Raw genomic sequence first — 21,186 nt, forward strand, 5'->3', positions numbered from 1 at the left:
AGCAGACCCAAATCTTCACCAGCCAATAGCTAACAACCCTGGGGTACTTAAGGCACCTTCCTCTGTGGGTAGGTGCTTGAGCAATAGGTTCCATAGCTTGCTAAGTTCCTGTGAAGGTGTACTGTTTCTGTTGTCTGCCAATGTACCAACTCTTTGTTCGTTCACTGGATTCTGACCCTCCAGCTGTCAACCACACAGAAACTACTCTAGGAGGTAGCAACCTGGTAGCTCCCCTGCAGCAAAATTCAGATATTTGTATAGGATTTAAAAGGTGAATAACAGGTGTCTGCCCTTAGGTTTAGCCCAAAGCCAAATCTGTTGATTAACACAGTGGTTTCAGATGCTTTTCTGAAAACAATTTTCTTTGGACAATCCTCACATGTAGGTTCTTGTTGGTGTTTTTCCTGCGCTTTTTGCATTTTAGTGCCGTTTTTGCACTTGTTTTTTGTTCCTTTTTTTTTGTAGTAAAAACTTTAGCTCCAGATGTTATCTAAAGATCTAGAGGAAATATGAAACTCAGTACACATACAGTATGCGTTTTTTTTGCTGTTTTCATAAAGTTGCTTCAGGTGGACAGGTCGCAACAAGCAGCTTAGCCAAATGCATCACTCTTGCGGCAAATACGCCCCTGGGTCCTGGCATTGGGGTTAATTTTACTTGATCCCCTTGGTACAGGCTGTGGAGGGGAGATGGCAAGTACGGCCTTTTCACTGACCGGCGATTGACTAAGATTTCTTCGTTGGTCTCGTCGTTCAGCAGGAATCCAAAACCCCTCTCCAACGAGAACCACATCATGGTCCCCACATCCCACTCGAGAACAGGGTCCCTGGGCCTAGGATGGTCCAGTGCAACAGACCCACTAAAGGCCTGACGTCCCTTTAAGGCGTTATAAGAGTTTTTGCTCGTGACACCACTTGGATGCAGCGGCCTATTGCCAGCCCAGGAGGGGACAGGCCAGTTTGCAATGAAGCAACAACAGGGCAGAGTCGCTTTAAGGAATGGTGTTTGTGGTACCCAGTATAGTATTGCCAGAGGGGTGTAGAGTGGCCTACAATGTCTCTGTGGATGTTGCATGCATGTGTCACAGTGTTCCTACCTGGAAATCGGTGGATCACAGAAGTGGTATAGTCCGAAGCCGTGCAAAAAGAGGGTAGCTGAACTTGGATGGTGTAGAAGGTGGAATAAATTAAGTCCAGACTTGTAGTAACGTTTAACACAGCTTTACTTGGTATAAACGGTAATAAACACGGTTTCCAAATGATTTCTTGGTCATCAGCAGGTATTGGCTTTACTTTGGCAGGCAAACACTTCTGCAACAATCTCAGCACTGCTATGCCGTAACTCTCTCGGCTCTGCTATGCTAGGCTGGCTTAAATAGGAACTTTTCTCTTCTGCTGGAACTTAAGTTAGCCGTAGTCTCTCTCTTACTTTATCTTGAATCCTAGGAACTTCTTGTCCTGCCTTTAAGTACCTCAAGCTCTAAGTTCAGCTTGGATGAAGGCAATTCCAGCCCAGGAGGGGACAGGCAACCATGTAGACTTCAGAGGCTAGGCCTCTGGGCCTAGCAGAGCAAGCAGTGCTCTGCTAGCCAACACACAACCTCTCCCTATGGAGGGTGAACTAGACACTGACTCACTAACTAAACTCCTCCCCTCTCTAAAAGGGTTGGAAGGAACTAGATAGTTCCTCTCCAGGAAACTAGCTTTGCCAATGTTTGCTGCCACCTGCTGGTGAACCAGGCACACTACATGAACATTAAACAGTTTCATGAATAAATATGCACATAATTAGAAGATGACATGAGGTACATTAGGTGATATAAATTAGCACATAGGAGACAATAGCAAGGTGCCAAAAAGGAGTGGTAATGGCACTCCGGGACATTACACCAGCACGTGGATGACCCACTCCTCCATATTGTGCCGAAGAGGATCTTGCAGTACTTCTTCATCCGAAGAAGCAGGATTCCAGCCACAGCCTATTGCAGGGGAGTCTTGAGGCCTTGATCCTCCTCAGCTGGACAACCAAATGGGAGCCACAGCCACAACTGGCACAAAGGCCGGTGTGGGTCGTGAGAAAGTTGCGGATGCCTGGCTCCGAACTTGGGGCACCCGCACTTCTTCAATGGACTAGGGTAGTTCAGGGTCATCAACTCGAATCATGACCGACCAATTGGGCCTCTTCTTCTCCACCATCTTGAGTACATGGCGAGCTCTTCTGCCTTTGTCTCTAGCACTTCAGCAAGACAGCAGCTTCTGGCGACAGGAAAACTCTCTATCCCAGGTACAAAGTACTCTTCTGGCCCGAAGGCCCTTTGATCTTGGCAAAAGAATAAACAGGAGCCCAGTTGAAGGTACCGGACCCCCACACCCAGTGGGGCATCAGGCAGACACAGTTTGCCTGCTCCACGCCTGGGCATTTTTCTCTGGTTTCCTGCTATGTAGGGGTAGTGCTTCAACGTGTTGGCACACATGGAGAGGATCCAAGATGGCCTATTAACCCCTTCTGTGCTGGTGCGTGATAAAAGGAGTGTTTCTGGGCCTTTATAGTAAGTGATGGTGAGTGTGAAACTCCCATATAGAGTCTTGTTAACATAAGGTGGTTGTAGCTTTCACTGAATTTCCTCTGGCAAGGCAATAAAGTCTCTCTTAGGGTCAACACACCATTAGGACAATAGCAAGGCACAGAGGCACAAATCCTGTTTGTGAGGCCAATTTATGCAGAGAGCATCTGCACAAGCTGGGGTAGAGGAGGGAAGTGTTTGTGGCCCTGATGTATTGTTATAGTGTCACTGTGTCCTACCTAAGGCCGTCGCTCTCTGTGGTCCGTTGCAGAAGAGGCCAGACTTGAACGTAACAAAGTCCTTTTTACTAAATACAATGTAGAACTTGAAATACATACAGTAGCAGCAGGCTTTAGTGCTATTCTTCTCTGGCACCAGCAAGGATATTGAGGCAGGTTGGTTGGTGGCGATTCAGCACTTAGGGCCTAGTGGTTATTTGGTGAAGGGTGGCTTGGCTGTATTCCCTCACTTTATCGCAGTGTCTGAAAAAGCTGAATATAGCAGTTACTTCTGCTGTTTTTATCTTTTCAAGGCTTTACATGAGACAATGGTGGTTCTCTCTGGAGAATCCAATGTAGGAGAAGGAACACTGCCGTCTGCGTCCTCTCCACTCTTTAGCTACACAGGAACTCTCCATCTCTTGTCAAGAAGCAGGACCAGCCCACCCCTAACAAGAGGGGAGGAACAAGCTGGTTAACCCTGTTCAGCCAAACCTTTGCCATACCGTACCTTACCTGCTGGTAGTAATAGCCAGGAAACAAACTGTAAAATACAATGCATAACAATAAACAACTTGTAGTACCCCCAGGTCTGGGATACTACAATAACATGTGCTTGTCAAGTGATCAACAGTCCTTAAAGCGGTTGGCCACTTTCTGGTTACTGTTGATCAATGTGTTGGTAAGTGTATGTCCACTCGGTGGCCAAGTCTTTTGTGCTGTCCACATGGAGGTTCTGTCCATGGAAGGTCATGTGACCAGGCAGATCACTCAGTCTCTTCCATTCTATTTGCCCAACAAAGGCACACAGCTTATGAAATATCGCAAATGGCACATAATGTTAACAAAGGCTATATTAGGTAATGCCAAATCGTCATCTTACATACACACTGGTCAACATTAGCCAGAAAACGGCCAACACCTTTAAGCAACTAGAACTGTAGACCAAAGAATGCAGCACCAGGCAGTGCTGGAACCTGAGGAGGTGAGTAACCACAGAACACCCTTCCACAGAGACTTAACCCGTTCACTGACAGCCATGCAGTTGTGTCCTGGCATTTTTGGAGGGCAAAAAAAAATGCCTAAAAAAAGCCTGACTTGATCAGCATAACTGATTAATTAAAGTGAAAAATGTGAAAAATGAAAATCAGAGATCATATAGTACAGTCGTGGCCAAAAGTTTTGAGAATTACATAAATATTGGAAATTGGAAAAGTTGCTGCGTTTTGATAATAGCAATTTGCATATACTCCAGAATGTTATGAAGAATGATCAGATGAATTGCATAGTCCTTCTTTGCAATAAAAATTAACTTAATCCCAAAAAAAAACTTTCCACTGCATTTCATTGCTGTCATTAAAGGACCTGCTGAGATCATTTCAGTAATCGTCTTGTTAACTCAGGTGAGAATGTTGACGAGCACAAGGCTGGAGATCATTATGTCAGGCTGATTGGGTTAAAATGGCAGACTTGACATGTTAAAAGGAGGGTGATGCTTGAAATCATTGTTCTTCCATTGTTAACCACGGTGACCTGCAAAGAAACGCGTGCAGCCATCATTGCGTTGCATAAAAATGGCTTCACAGGCAAGGATATTGTGGCTACTAAGATTGCACCTCAATCAACAATTTATAGGATCATCAAGAACTTCAAGGAAAGAGGTTCAATTCTTGTTAATAAGGCTTCAGGGCGTCCAAGAAAGTCCAGCAAGCGCCAGGATCGTCTCCTAAAGAGGATTCAGCTCCACCAGTGCAGAGCTTGCTCAGGAATGGCAGCAGGCAGGTGTGAGCGCATCTGCACGCACAGTGAGGCGAAGACTTTTGGAAGATGGCCTGGTGTCAAGAAGGGCAGCAAAGAAGCCACTTCTCTCCAAAAAAAACATCAGGGACAGATTGATCTTCTGCAGAAAGTATGGTGAATGGACTGCTGAGGACTGGGGCAAAGTTATATTCTCCAATGAAGCCTCTTTCCGATTGTTTGGGGCATCTGCAAAAAGGCTTGCCCGGAGAAGAAAAGGTGAGCGCTACCATCAGTCCTGTGTCATGCCAACAGTAAAGCATCCTGAGACCATTCATGTGTGGGGTTGCTTCTCATCCAAGGGAGTGGGCTCACTCACAAATTTTGCCCAAAAACACAGCCATGAATAAAGAATGGTACCAAAACACCCTCCAACAGCAACTTCTTCCAACAATCCAGCAACAGTTTGGTGAAGAACAATGCATTTTCCAGCACGATGGAGCACAGTGCCATAAGGCAAAAGTGATAACTAAGTAGCTCGGGGACCAAAACGTTGACATTTTGGGTCCATGGCCTGGAAACTCCCCAATCTTAATCCCATTGAGAACTTGTGGTCAATCCTCAAGAGGCGGGTGGACAAACAAAAACCCACTAATTCTGACAAACTCCAAGAAGTGATTTATGAAAGAATGGGTTGCTATCAGTCAGGAATTGGCCCAGAAGTTGATTGAGAGCATGCCCAGTCGAATTGCAGAGGTCCTGAAAAAGAAGGGCCAACACTGCAAATACTGACTCTTTGCATAAATGTCATGTAATTGTCGATAAAAGCCTTTGAAACGTATGAAGTGCGTGTAATTATATTTCACTACATCACAGAAACAACTGAAACAAAGATCTAAAAGCAGTTTAGCAGCAAACTTTGTGAAAACGAATATTTGTGTCATTCTGAAAACTTTTGGCCACGACTGTACATGACAACTTTTTTCTAACAAAGCTAGATCCAGCCCTGTACCTCACATGGATCCAGAGATCTCCCCATTCATTGCTCTGCTAGATTTATATCAAGCTGACAGCTCAAGGGGAGTGTCTTTTCTGTTGCAGCTAATGGGGCATGTCCATGCTCTCCCTATCACAACTCAGGAGGCAGCTGAAGGATGAAACTGAGCATGTGTGGCCATCTCAGTGAGCAGGACAAAGAAATTAGAAAAAGAACAAACAGCAGGTGGTGCTATATGCAATGGGCGCCTTCCCCAGGGCCCTGTAAGAGGAAAAAAGTACTTGTTTTCGTGATGCTAGTTGCAGTGAAGCAACAAGGGCACAAGGCCCCTTTTTAGTGATACTGTGGATGGTACCCAGGTGTAGGAATGCCAGAGTGGTGTAGGGTAGCCTAAATGTCCCTTTAATGTTGGAGCATGTGTCACGGTGCTCCTACCTGGATAGCCTGGACCCTAGGCGTTGGCTCCGAAGCAATGAAAAGGGGGGTTGTTGATGAAGGGGATGGAGAAATAACCAAATTACTTACCCATAATTCCCTTTCCATGAATCCTCCATGACGGCATACCATAAGAGATGACACGCCTCCAACCAGGTAGGGACAGGAAGTATAAATTTTACCCTCCTTCGGCTCTTCCTCAGTGTCTTTCTGGACCGACAGCCTAGAGAGTCTTTTCCTCATATATAAAGGATTATATATTTTTATATTTTTTTTGCATTCACACCAACACCTATGTGTGTGTGTGTGTGTGTGTGTGTGTGTGCGTGTATGTATATATGTATATGTATATATATATATATATATATATATATTATTATTTTTTATTTTTTTTTTGGGTGGGGCGCTGTGGGGGATGAAATCCATGCCGTCATGGAGGATTCATGAAAAGGTAATTACTGGTAAGTAATTTGGTGTTTCCATTTCATCCTCCATGACGGCATGCCATGAAATATAACAGATTTTTTTTTTCCTGTTTAGGGAGGGACTATGGCCTGAAGCACCTTTTTTCCAAAGACGATTTCCTGACTAGCCCTAGTATCCACTCTATAATGTTTAATAAATGTATGAAGGCTTGACCACATTGCTGCCCTGCATATTTGTTCTAATGAAGCGCTCGCCCTCTCAGCCCAGAATGCTGAAACAGATCTTGTGAAATGTGCCACAAAGGATTTTGGTGGAGAATTTCCTAAAGATTTGCATGATTCTGAGATGGCCATTTTTATCCATATAGACCAGTGATGCCCAACCTATGGCCCGAGGGCCAAATCCGGCCCGCGAAGCTGTGTCATGCGGGCCCCGCAGTGACCGGAGGCCTTAGACTTTTCCCTGTTTTTTATCAGCGCAGGGTGTGCTGTGAATGGCACAGGCAGCGCAGCGATGCTGCCTGTGCCAGCAATAACCAATAGCAAAGCTCCAGACAACAAGGAGCTTTGCTATTGGTTAGATTGGCCGGGAGCCAGAGCGATACAGCGTCCTGCAGTAGGGGAAGTTGGCAGGAGCTGGAAGGAGGAGGGGCCGGCTCCCGGGGGTGGCTGAAGAAAAGAGTGCCGGGTGCGCTGCGCAAAGACCCTGAGAAGTATGGCTAAGGAGCTGAAGCCTACAGCCCAGACATCGAGATGTACCTGCAAAAGAAGGTGACAGCGCAGGGTGTAATGTATCGATGTGTGAAATGTATGTAGAGCAGTGTGTGATCATCACATACTGCACTACATACATCATACACATGTATACATCACATGCCCCTCACAGTAATAATGGCCAGATATGTGCCCTCTTCACAGTAGTAATGCTCACACGTGCCCCTCACAGTGTTTGCATTTCTTTCTGGCAAAGCTACCTGGTTCTGGCCCGCAAAATTTATACCAAGTCTAGTGCGGCCCTCAGACAAAAAATGGTTGGGCACCACTGATCTAAACAATGAGTTCTTTGTGGCTTTATGTCCCTTATGTGCTCCACTGAACTGGACGAATAAGTAGTCTGTCTTTTTGAACGTTTTTGTGGTTTCTAGATAAAACAGCCCTATGCACATCTAACCTGTGGAACTTCTCTAATCCCGTTCAGTTTTTGGGTTTGAACAAAATGATGGAACAATAATTTCTTCTTGTCTGTGGAAATTTGATACAACTTTGGGAAGAAAAGACAGCCAATTTGAAAACAATTCTGTCTAAAAACACGATGCAGAAGGGTTCCACTATTTTTAGAGCTTGAATTTCACTTACTCTATGTGCTGAGGTAATTGCCACCAAAAATAAGGTATTTAGTGACGAACACCTCAGAGATGCTTCTGACAGGGGTTAGAAGGGAGCATTTGTCAGACCTGATAGCACTAAATTGAGGTCCCAAGGGGAAACCGTAGGTCTTAGGAATGGTCTTAACCTGTCTGCCCCTTTCAAGAAACGAATAACCCATGGGTGATCCGCAATTTTTTCTTCAAATACAGCACTTAACGCCGATATGTGTACCCTCAATGTATTTGGACGTAATTCCTTCTCATACTCTGACTGCAGGAATCCTAAAACTGCTTGGACCGAAAACTTCTGGGAAGAAATTTTTGCTTGAACACACCAACTGCAGAAACTTCTCCAAACTTTAGCGTAAATTTTTAGAATTCACTTCTTTTCTGCTGGCCGTCATGGTGTCGATAATGGCATCCGATAGACCACTAGACCTCAATATCACCCTTTCAGGTTCCAGGCTGCCAGATGTAACCTTTCTACTTTGGGATGACAGATAGGACCCTGTGACAATAGATCTTGTTTCCAAGGAAGAATCCATGGGCTCCAGCAAGGGGAACCATGTTTTTTCCCGGTCACCGAGGAGCTATCAGAATAACATGGGGCCTGTCTAGCCGAATCTTTTTTAGAACCCTGGGAATTCGTTGAAGAGGGGAAAAGGCATACACCTGTTGAAAATCCCACTTTTGTGATAGTGCGTCCATGCCTATATTCCCGTCGAAGGGGTTCAGGGAAAATAACTTTTTTAATTTTGCATTTGCTGCTGAGGCAAATAGATCCACTTGTGATTTGGAGAAAAAACTGTTTTTCCAGGCTCCATTCTGTTGATCTTAAAGAAATACTGCTTAAGAAATTCGCCTTTATGTTTAGGGACCCTTTTAGATGTATAGCTGACAGGGATCTTAAGTGAACTTCCGCCCAGGAAAATATTTTTTCTGTTAACTGGCTCAGAGCTAGGCTTCTTGTTCCACCTTGATGATTTAGGTAAGCAACTATTTTTGTATTGTCTGTTCTTAGGGTACTTTCACACTAGCGTTTTTCTTTTCCGGCACTGAGTTCCGTCCTAGGGGCTCAATACCGGAAAAGAACTGATCAGCTTTATCCCCATGCATTCTGAATGGAGAGCAATCCATTCAGGATTAGAGTTGAGCGGACACCTGGATGTTCGGGTTCGACGGGTTCGGCCTAACTCCGGAAAAAAGTTCGAGTTTGGGACCCGAACTTGACCCCGAACCCCATTGAAGTCAATGGGGACCCAAACTTTTGAGCACTAAAATGGCTGTAAAAATATCATGGAAAGGGCTAGAGGGCTGCAAATGGCGTCAAAATGTGGTTAAGAGCATGGCAAGTGCTCTGCAAACAAATGTAGATAGGGAAATGACTTTAAATAACATAAAATACGTAAAAATAAAAAATAATAATCTTGATCTAGGAGGACCAGGTCCATATGGAGTAGGAGGTTGAGGAGGCGGTGGATGTGGCAGTGTAGGTGGAAGCGGCGGTGGAGGAGGAGGTAGCCTACACTGGTTTTAAATTTTATTTTTAAAATTAGGGTACGCCCCAAAACATTGGGAAATATAACCTGTGATAACCCCCTCCAGTCATGCTAAACACACGCTCAGACAATACACTGGCTGCAGAGCAGGCCAGCACCTCCAAGGGCAAAAGGGCAAGCTCAGGCCATGTGCCCAATTTGGAGACCCAGAAGTTGCAGGGGCTGACCCCTGTCAGTCAGTTCGTGTAGGCGTGTGCACACTTACTGCCCCACCATGTCGCACGTCCCCGTGATGTTCACGATCCAATTTGATATCTGCCCTATCAACTTTCGATGTTCTTTTATGCACCTACCATGGTGATCACGGGTGGCGGGGAATCAGGGTTCCAGGCCAGAGAGGGAGCGTGAGAAAGAGAGACCACATCCAAAGGGAGGATTAATTTTTTCAAATTTAAAATTAGAGTTGAAATATGGGAGAAATTATTAAAGCATAAAAGTGTAACAACATTTCAAAGTTTAAGCATTGAATGAAAGGATGTGGTGCGCATTAATTACTGAATAATTTATTAAAATTTATTCCCTGTCACCTATGCATAGCAGGTGTTTATTCACATCTAAAATTGTATAATGTCAACCCAAGAATGTAACAGAAAAATTATTGAAATTTATTAAGCTGTCAACTAGGTAGAGGAGGGGTATATTACACCCAAAATTTGTTAATTTCACCATAAAATGTAACTGACAATTTTTATTTTTACCAGTCCACTAGTATAACAGTGGTACTATACACACCAAAATTGGTGAATTTCACCCTAAAATGTAAATTAAAATTTTTATTTTTTTTAACCGGCCTACTAGGTATAGCAGTGGCACTATACACCCAAAAATTGGTTAATTTAACCCGAAAAAGTAAATGAAATTTTTTTATTTTTTTTGTTTAACCTGTCTACTAGGTATAGCAGTGGTACTATACACCCAAAAAATTGTTAATTTCACCCGAAAATGTAAATGACAAAGTAGTGAAATGATATAAAATAAAACACGTACAAAAAAAAATTAGATTTATGAGGTGGAGTTCCATATGGAGTAGGAGTTTGAGGAAACGGTGGATGTAGCGGAGTAGGTGGAAGCGGCGGTGGAGGAGGACGAGATAGCCAACACAGATTTTTTGGTTTTAATTTAATTTAGTAAAATTAAGGTACACTCCAGAGCGTAAAATATCCAAAATACAAACATGAGCAATTGTGCTGCAGTATAACAATGGCTGCTTAGTGCCGGTATACATGTCTATTCTGCACAAGGTACGGACAAGTCCTGAGGGATCCATGCCTGGTTCATTTTAATGAACATGAGCTTGTCCACATTGGCTGTGGACAGGCGGCTGCCTTTGTCTGTGATGAACGCCCCCTGCCGTGCTAAACACACGTTCAGATAATACACTGGTTGCAGGGCAGGCCAGCACCTCCAAGGCGTAAAGGGCAAGCTCAGACCATGTGCCCAATTTGGAGACCCAGAAGTTGAAGGGGGCAGACCCGTCATTCAGTAAGTGTAGGCGTGTGCACACATACTGCTCCACCATGTTGGTGAAATGCTGCCTACTGCTAAGACGTTCCATATGAGCTGGTGGTGCTGGTTGTTGTGGCGTGCTGACAAAGCTTTTCCACATTTCGGCCATGCTAACCCTGCCTTCTGAGGTGCTGGTGGTGCCCCAGCTGCGTTGGCGACCTCTTCCTCGTCTTCTGCCTTCGCCTTGTGCTTCCACTGTGCCCCCGCTGTCAGGTGGGAATGCCACCAGCAGCGCGTCTACCAGCGTGCGCTTGTACTCGCGCATCTTACGATCATGCTCCAGTGACGGAATTAAGGACGTTGTCCTTGTAACGGGGATCCAGAGGCGTGGCCACCCAGTAATTAGCACAAGTTAGAATGTGGGCAACTCGGCGGTCGTTGCGGAGACACTGCAGCATGTAATCGCTCATGTCTGCCAGGCTGCCCAGAGGCAACGAAAAGCTGTCCTCTGTGGGATCGTCTGTGTCCTCTGTATCCCCCCCATCCACGCACCAGTGATTGCCATGGGCTGGTCTGGGTGCCACCCTGCTGTGAACATGGTTCCTCCTCCTCCATCTCCTCCCCCTCATCCTCCACCTTGTTATCCTCCTGAACTGTGCCCTGGCTGGACAATTGTGTATCTTGGGTTTGTGGGTGCAGGAACCCACCCTCAGAGCCACTTGGGAATGACTGGCCGGAAACCCTACGAAATGATCCCTCTTCCTCCTCCTCCTCCTGTGCCACATCCTCTTCCATCATCGCCAGGAGCGTTTTTTCAAGGAGGCATAGAAGTGGGATAGTTCCACCTTGTGGGCACGTCGCATATGAGGCGGTGAGCGGGAAGGCCGAAGTTACGCTGCAGCGCTGACAGGCGAGCAGCAGCAGGATGAGAACGCCGAAAGCGCGCACAGACGGCCCGCACTTTATGCAACAGCTCTGACATGGCGTAATTTTTAAGGAATCTCTGCACCACCAAATTCAGCACATGCGCCAGGCAAGGGATGTGCGTCAAACCGACTAGTCCCAGAGCTGCTACGAGATTTCGCCCATTATCGCACACCACCATTATCGCACACCACCAGGCTAGACTTGAGGCTGACTGGCACAAACCACTCATCGGTCTGTTGTTCAAGGCCCGTCCACAGCTCCTGCGCGGTGTGGGGTTTGTCCCCCAAACAGATACGTTTTAAAACTGCCTGCTGTCGTTTACCCGTGGCTGTGCTGAAGTTGGTGGGGAAGATGTTACGCGGACCAGATAAGGAGCTGGTAGAGGATGAGGAAGCAGAGTAGGAGGAGGAAGCAACAGGAGGCAAACTGAAGCGCCCTGCAATCCTCGGTGGTGGAAGGACATGCGCCAAACTGCTATCCGCCTCAGGCCCAGCCGCCACTGCATTTACCCAGTGTGCTGTTATAGAGATATAACGGCCCTGACCGTGCTTACTGGTCCACGTATCCGTAGTCAGGTGCACCTTGTCACAGATGGCGTTGCGCAGTGCAAACCTGATTTTGTCCCCTACTTGGTTTTGCAGGGAAGCGATGGCTCGCCTTGAAAAGTAGTGGCGGCTGGGCACGACGTACTGTGGGACAGCCACCGCCATAAGGCCTTTAAAACTATCCGTCTCCACCAGACGGAATGACAGCATTTCAAAGGCCAGTAATTTAGAAATGCTGGCATTCAGGGCTAGGGATCGCGGGTGGGTAGGGGGGTACTTCCTCTTTCTCTCCAACGTTTGGGATATGGAGAGCTGAATGCTTCCGTGGGACATTGTGGAGATGCTTGGTGACCCAGGTGTTGGTGTTGCTGGCAGATCCTCTGTTTGCGGGGTGGCAGGTGGCACTGTCACTCCAGAGGTGAAGAGGCCGCAACTGCAGCAGAAGAGGAAGCAGGAGGAGCCAGAGACCTTTCTTGGTTTTTGAGGTGTCTACTCCACTGCAGCTCGTGCTTTATGCATCGCTTCAGGCTCTGATTGCACAGCGTGCAAACCACTCGTGTCTTGTCGTCAGCACATTGTCTGAAGAACTGCCACGCCAGGGAACTCCTTGGAGCTGGCTTTGGTGTGCTCGGTCCCTTGCTGCGGTGGGCAGTAGAAGGCGTACTGTCTAGAGGACGGCCGCTCCGCTTTTGCACCCTGCTCCCTCTTCTGCTGTGCTGGTGGCTCTGTGCGACCACCGCCTTTTCCTCCGAACTACATAGGTCACTCGCATGACCTTGATTCCATGTGGGGTCGAGGACCTCATCGTCCTCCACATCATCTTCCACCCAGTCTTCACCCCTGCCTTCCTTGTCGGTCTGCACACTTTCGAAAGCCCCAGCAGTTGGCACCTGTGTTTCGTCATCATCCGATACGTGCTGCGATGGTCCTCCCATGTACTCATCTTGAAAGATAAGTGGTTGGGCATCGGTGCACTCAATCTCTTCCACTTCTGGGGCAGGGCTAGGTAGATGGCCCTGGGAAACCCTGATAACAGAGTCATCAAAAAGCAGAAGAGACTGCTGCATGACTTGGGGCTCAGACTGCTTGGCTGATTTGCAAGGGGGTGAGGTGAAAGACTGATGGACATCGGCTGCAGGTGTCAACTGTGGTCTTTCAGCAGGAGACTGGGTGGGAGACAATGTGAAGGAACTGGATCCACTGTCAGCAACCCAATCTACTATCGCCTGTACTTGTTCAGGCCTCACCATTCGTAGAGCAGCATTAGGCCCGACCAAATACCGCTGCAGGTTTTGTCGCATACTCGCACCTGAGGAAGGTTTCACTTGTGCGTGTAGCTGGCACAGATTGACCACGTCCTTTCCCTGCAACAGGAGCTCCACCAGCAGCACCACGTCCCTTATTTGACGCTCTCCTCATATTTTTCGAATTTAGGATCTTGCCCTAAATGGGTATTTAATTAATAGTAGAATAGAACGACAGTATGTAAAGGGAGTATCTCACAGGGCCTGAACCAGTGTAGGCCTGAAGTAAATATATCTTTGCACAAAATGGCTGTATTTAAAATGGCTGTATTTCAAATCCCTGAATCAAACCCCTGTATGTAGAGGGAGTATCCCACAGGGCCTGAACCAGTGTAGGCCTGAAGTAAATATTTCTTTGCCCAAAATGGCTGTATTTCAAATGGCTGTATTTCAAATCCCTGAATCAAACCCCTGTATGTAGAGGTGGTATCTCACAGGACCTGAACCAGTGTAGGCCTGAATTCAATATTGGTGCACCAAATGGCGGTATTTAAAATCTCTGAATGTAACCCAAATGTATTAAGGGTGTATCTCACAATGATATCTGCATCAAAGGCTGCCAACTAAATTTTTTGTGCCAAAACGAGTGTTTGTTTAACAACTGAATTTGACAGCAGTATATAAGCCTGTAATTTCACACGTGCTGATGCTGCAAGGCCTGAAAATAGTGTTTTTTGTCAAAAAAATATGTTTTTCAAACCCCAGAAAATGATGGGTGTATTTCTAGCTTAAATTGCACACTGACTAATACAGATGTTGTAGATTGCCAAAAAAGTCTTTTTTTGGTAACAGAATATGAAAGCTGCATATATTAAACTTGAATTTAACACTTGCAGATCTGGAAAATACAGTTTTTTGGGGGGGAAAAGTGTGTTTTTCAAACCACAGAAAATGATGGGTGTATTTCTACCTTAAATTGCACACTGACTAATACAGATGTTGTAGATTGCCCAAAAAGTCTTTTTTTGGTAACAGAATATGAAAGCTGTATATATTAAACTTGAATTTAACACTTGCAGATCTGGAAAATACAGTTTTTTGAAAGAAAAAAGTGTGTTTTTCAAACCCCAGAAAATGATGGGTGTATTTCTACCTTAAATTGCACACTGACTAATCCAGATGTTGTAGTTTGCCCAAAAAAATGGTGATTTGCAATGTCCCAAAAGCTCAGGTGCAGTGCTGGTGCACTGAGCTTGCATAAAATGGCCGCCGCCGCCACCCACCTAACTAACAGAATTATAAAAGTTTTTTTTTTTTTTGGTCAATGGCCTCAGGGCAGGTTAAAACGATTGTGCCCTGCACCCACACAACTATTTGTCTGTAGATCGCTGAGTTAGATTCTCTCCTATTCTCTCACTGAAATCACAAGTCCAGCAGCATCCTCTCCCTACACTTGTAACAGCAGAGTGACGTGCAGCGCTACGTGACTCAAGCTTATATAGGGCCTGGGTCAAATGCTGCTCTGGCCAATCACAGCCATGCCATTAGTAGGCAAGGCTGTTATGGCCTCTTGGGGCTAGTAGTATGACGCTTGTTGATTGGCTGCTGTGCAGCCTTTCAAAAAGCGCCAAGAAAGCGCCGAACACCGAACCCGAACTTTTACGGAAATGTTAAGGTTCGGGGTCCAAAAAACCTAAAGTTCGGTATGAACCCGAACTTTACAGTTCGGGTTCGCTCAACCCTAATCAGGATGTCTTCAGTTCAGTCTTTTTGGCTTTTCAAGACAGAGATAATACCGCAGCATGCTGCGGTTTTATCTCCGTCCAAAATTCCGGAACACTTGCCAGAATGCCGGATCCGGCATTAATTTACATTGAAATGTATTAGTGCCTAATCCGGCATTAAAAATACCGCAATGCCATATCCGTCTTTCCGGTCTGCGCATGAGCAGACCTTTAAAGATGTGAAAAAAATAGAAACGGATCAGTTTGTCCGTGTGACAAACGGACAGACGGATCCGTTCTTGCAATGCATTTGTGAGATGGATCCGCATCCGGATCTGTCTACAAATGCTGTCCGTTTGCATGCAGATTGCCTGATCCGGCAGGCAGTTCCGGCGACGGAACTGCTTGCCGGATCACTCTGCCGCAAGTGTGAAAGTACCCTTACTTGAACGCCTTTCCTTTTATGTAATGAGAAAACACCTTTATTGCTTCCCAGACATCCGTCAACTCCCTCTGATTTGAAGAGAGGGATCTCTGACTGTCGGACCATTTCCCTTGGAAAGAGAGATGAGAGCAGTGCGCTCCCCATCCCCAAAGGCTTGCATCTGTCGTGATGATAATCAGATGTTCAGGATTCCATGGAACTCCTCTCAACAGACGTTCTGAATGTTTCCACCACTGCAGGGACTGATTTACTAGTAAGGGGATTTGAACTTTCCCCTCTATTGATTCCTGACTTTTGTCCCAACACTCTAATATCCACTGTTGTAGAATGCGAGTGTGGAACTGTGCCCATCTTACAGCCGGGATGCACGAAGTTAAAGAACCCAGTAGCTTCATTGCCTCTCTGATTGTACATGCAGATTGATTTTGGAATCTCGTGACCTTTCCGCTTATCCCCATCACCTTCTGGGTTGTAAGAAATGTCTTTTGACGAGTAGAATCTAGAAGGACCCCTAAAAATGTTAAATTCTGATAAAGGGTTTGACAAGTTATGAACAAATTGTTTTCCAGTGCCTGTTCTGAGTTTCCTACAATTAACAGATCGTTCAAGTAGGGAATAATTAGGATGTTTCGCCTCCTTAAATGAGCCAGTACCTCTAGCAATACTTTGGTAAGCACTCTTGGGGCGGAGGTGATTCCAAAGGGAAGTACTTAGAACTGGAAATGATGTCGTTTTTTCCCCAAGAAAACTGCCATGCGGAGAAATTTCTGAGATTTCTCGCATACCGGAACATGGTAATAATCATCTTTTAGATCTATCGATGCTAAAAAAAATCGCCTTCTTTTAACAGATTTATTGTGGATCTCATTGTCTCCATTTTGAATCTGTTGTATTTTATGAACCTGTTCAAGCTCTTTAGGTTTATTATTAGTTGGAATTTTCCAACAGTTTTTTTTACCAGGAAGACTGTTGAATAATAGCCCTTTCTTTATTGTGAGAAAGGAACCGGGATAATGGCTTTTTGAGCCAATAGATTCTGAATCCCCTCTTCCAATTTTTCTTGTAAGACGGAGGATTTTTGAATTGGGGTTACTCTGAATACGTTTAAGGGAGGAGGAAGACGAAAGGTAATATTGTAACCTTTTGCAATAATATTTAATACCCAGGGATTTACTGTGATGTTTTCCCATTCTTTTACGAAAATCTTCAGTCTTCCTCCCACCTGAACCCTGGCGTCATCTTTTGGAAGATTCTGTATGTTTTGGGGTAAACAGGAAGCCTCTGTTTTCACTCTTCTAATTTTTCCCTTTGGACCAATGTGTTTCTCTAGTGGCTCTTTTTGCTTGAAAGTAACCCCCTTTTATTAATTCTTCGAAAGGAAAATTTTCTTTTATTCGTATCCCTAGGGGAGGACTTTTTTGAGTCTAAGGTCTTCTTTAAAATAGTTTCTAAGTCTTGGCCAAACTTTAAGTTTCCATGAAACGGTAAACTACATAGTCTCATCTTGGAACTGATATCTCCAGACCAACTGCTAGTCCAGAGGCTTTTGCTGCCATCCTGACTGACTCCCTCTTTTTCTTTTGTTCCAGTCCACTAAATATTTGGTCCTGGACGGACCTATGGACTTTTTCGTTCCGAAATATCCATCGTTGCTCTGACCGCTTTTGCTAACTCTTTTGTGTCCTCAGAAGAGAAGAGGAAGTTTTTGAATTCGGAATCAGACCCAGAGGAATCCCAAAAGTCTGGATCCTCTGAATCTGATTCCTGATCCGAATCTGCAGAAGACGAGCTGGAGACACTTACTTTAGTAATCCTATGTTTTGAGCTAGATGTCCCAGGGACTACTACAGGATTTTCGGCTATGGCAGATCTCATTTCTTCTCTAATTACAACCCTTAATTCCTACTTAATAGATGGAACCAGGTCTTTTACCATATTAGTGGTACACTTTTTGCAGAGTTTTTTGTTATACAGTCAAGTCCATAAATATTGGGACATCGACACAATTCTAACATTTTTGGCTCTATACACCACCACAATGGATTTGAAATGAAACAAACAAGATGTGCTTTAACTGCAGACTGTCAGCTTTAATTTGAGGGTATTTACATCCAAATCAGGTGAACAGTGCAGGAATTACAACAGTTTGCATATGTGCCTCCCACTTGTTAAGGAACCAAAAGTAATGGGACAAAATAATAATCATAATTCAAACTTTCACTTTTTAATACTTGGTTGCAAATCCTTTGCAGTCAATCACAGCCTGAAGTCTGGAATGCATAGACATCACCAGACGCTGGATTTCATCCCTGGTGGTGCTCTGCCAGGCCTCTACTGTAACTGTTTTCAGTTCCTGCTTCTTCTTGGGGCATTTTCTCTTCCATTTTGTCTTCAGCAAAGTGAAATGCATGCTCAATCGGATTCAGGTCAGGTGATCGACTTGGCCATTGCATAACATTCCACTTCTTTCCCTTATAAAACTTTTTGGTTGCTTTTGCAGTATGCTTTGGGTCATTGTCCATCTGCACTGTGAAGCGCCGCCCAATGAGTTCTGAAGCATTTGGCTGAATATGAGCAGATAATATTGCCCGAAACACTTCAGAATTCATCCTGCTTCTTTTGTCAGCAGTCACATCATCAATAAATACAAGAGAACCAGTTCCATTAGCAGCCATACATGACCACGCCATGACACTACCACCACCATGCTTCACTGATGAGGTGGTATGCTTAGGATCATGAGAAGTTCCTTTCCTTCTCCATACTCTTCTCTTCCCATCACTCTGGTACAAGTTGATATTGGTCTCATCTGTCCATAGGATGTTGTTCCAGAACGGTGAAGGCTTTTCTAGATGTCGTTTGGCAAACTCTAATCTGGCCTTCCTGTTTTTGAGGCTCACCAATGGATTGCATCTTGTGGTGAACCCTCTGTTTTCAGTCTGGTGAAGTCTTCTCTTGATTGTTGACTTTGACACACATACACCTACCTCCTAGAGAGTGTTCTTGATCTGGCCAACTGTTGTGAAGGGTGTTTTCTTCACCAGGGAAAGAATTCTTCGGTCATCCACCACAGTTGTTTTTCGTGGTCTTCCAGGTCTTTTGGTGTTGCTGAGCTCACCGGTGCGTTCCTTCTTTTAAAGAATGTTCCAAACAGTTTTTTTGGTCATGCCTAATGTTTTTGCTATCTCTCTGATGGGTTTGTTTTGTTTTTTCAGCCTAATGATGGCTTGCTTCACTGATAGTGAGAGCTTTGGGTCTCATCTTGAGAGTTGACAGCAACAGATTCCAAATGCAAATAGCACACATGAAATTAACTCTGGACCTTTTATCTGCTCATTGTAATTGGGATAATGAGGGAATAACACACACCTGGCCATGGAACAGCTGAGAAGCCAATTGTCCCATTACTTTTGGTTCCTTAACAAGTGGGAGGCACATATGCAAACTGTTGTAATTCCTACACCGTTCACCTGATTTGGATGTAAGTACCCTTAAATGAAAGCTGACAGTCTGCAGGTAAAGCACATCGTGTTTGTTTCATTTCAAATCCATTGTGGTGGTGTATAGAGCCAAACATGTTAGAATTGTGTTGATGTCCCAATATTTATGGACCTGACTGTATCTATCAGGCAATCTAACTGAACAGATAACACTTTTTAGTTTTTGGTCTAGCTTTAGCTTTCCGAGCCCCATCCTTCTCACTCTGCACACATACAGGAAGAGAGGGAGACATAGGTATAAAGGGGTTAGCATAAGTAACATAACTAGCATTCTCCCACAGAGACTATCTTACTTACAGTAGATGGTCCCTTAGAAGATTCCATCTAACCAGAACCCGGCTGTCACGATGGGGAGTGGGGAAAAAACCCCACCGTGCGGTGTCAAAGGGTAAAAGGGGATCAGCCTGGCCAAAAGGAGTAATAAGGGAGCAGGTCACCTCTTACAGCATCCCTAATCCTCTCCCTGACTCGTCACCATATGAGCGGACCCCGATGGTAGGACAACTCATACTCAGGATTCCTACAGACCCTAAGTCGCCCTGGTAATCCCTCACCAAGGAGCAGGGAAGAGACGACCTGTTCATCCCAGTAATGGAGGAACAGGAGTCTCTATCTGAGGCCAGGCTGCAAGGAGAGGGGAACACATACAGCATAAGGAGATGGAAGGTAAGCTAAACCAATAACACACTTACCTGCCACAGACACACTGACTGGAACCCGTGCACTAGTGCTGCTGTCCACACAAACATTAAAAGACACAGCACACACCACAAAACCACACAGGAACCCAGAACAACCATAGCTGCAATAAACATGAGACAGGGGAATGTCTAATAAACATGTTGGACACCAAACACCACCAGATATGTAACACCAACCTAGACATACAAACACCCTGAACATAACCCACTCCATACAAATAGGGACAGGAAGGGAATGAGACACCGGGAAAACATTGATGACCACAAAGGCCATGACACTGCCCCCGCATGCTGAAACAGCAACACGTTTCCACAGGCAACTGCAAGTGTGGCAAAAGTTTCACAGCGTACACCATAGGCTGTCTACACCGGCTCAGACATGTTTAACTGTACCACCTCTGATCCCCTTTAAATCCACTTACCTGCAGACCTCAGATCAGCGGGCGACTTACGCCATGATCCTGCACGCCAATTGTAGCCCTGCCTACACAGCGTGCGTTCCACAGACCAGAAGTACCTTCTGGAACGCACGCGAGCCACATACGACTTCCGCTGGCGTCATCGTCATCGTATCGCGATGAAGAGCTTACCAAAGAACCGGAGGGACTCGCTGAGTGTCCGGTCACACATGGACCTCCACGCCAGACGCGCTGAGCGGGAGGTAAGGAGCAGGTATCTTGAAGGGCTCCCCAGCACCTCAATACCGAACTAGGGCACGGGTGCTGCCTGTTTCCCTCATGTGTATAAGGCATTCCATTTCTTCTTTACACATCTGCCTGCCTTATAACAGAAACGGGCTCATAGCAATGCCATGAGGATGATCCATCTCCCACCTGGAAGGACAGGAAGACACTGAGGAAGAGCCAAAGGAGGGTAAAATTTATACTTCCTGTCCCTACCTGGTTGAAGGCGGGTCATCTCTCATGGTATGCCGTCATGGAGGATGAAAGGGAAAAAATTGAGTCCAGATCTTGTGATGAAGTTGATAACAGCTTTACTTTGTATAAACGTTTCTCCAAACGATTTACAGACTTTGTCTCGGTTCCCAGCAGGCTTTAGCATTAACAAAACTCTGGCAGGCAAACTCCTCTCTGCTACTTCTGTCTCTGCTCTCTGGCTCTGCTGTGCTGACAGGAGTAGTAATGGATGCCAGTATTTGTCAAACTCAAAAGTGACAGATACCACACCCCCTTTTCAGTCAGAGACACCTGTTCCTAGTGACCTTAGGGCAGGTCCTAAAAAAATCTAGGATACTTTATGCACAGCTGTCCAGAGCCACAGCCGGTCCGATGACTTTCTGTGATTTTCACAGAATCAGCCATTCTCTTACAGATTATAACAGTAATATAACTA

The 21,186-nt window shown here is 45.4% G+C and overlaps 1 protein-coding gene across 1 annotated transcript in view; it reads left to right on the forward strand.

Moving 5' to 3' along the window:
* LOC120989179 (cytochrome P450 2J6-like) overlaps window positions 1-21,186 on the forward strand; it is a 103,698-nt gene that overhangs the window by 33,161 nt on the left and 49,351 nt on the right. The gene's annotated exons all lie outside the window — the stretch shown is intronic.

Source organism: Bufo bufo, chromosome 2 (assembly GCF_905171765.1).
Source record: "Bufo bufo chromosome 2, aBufBuf1.1, whole genome shotgun sequence".
Taxonomy (NCBI): Eukaryota; Metazoa; Chordata; class Amphibia; order Anura; family Bufonidae; genus Bufo; species Bufo bufo.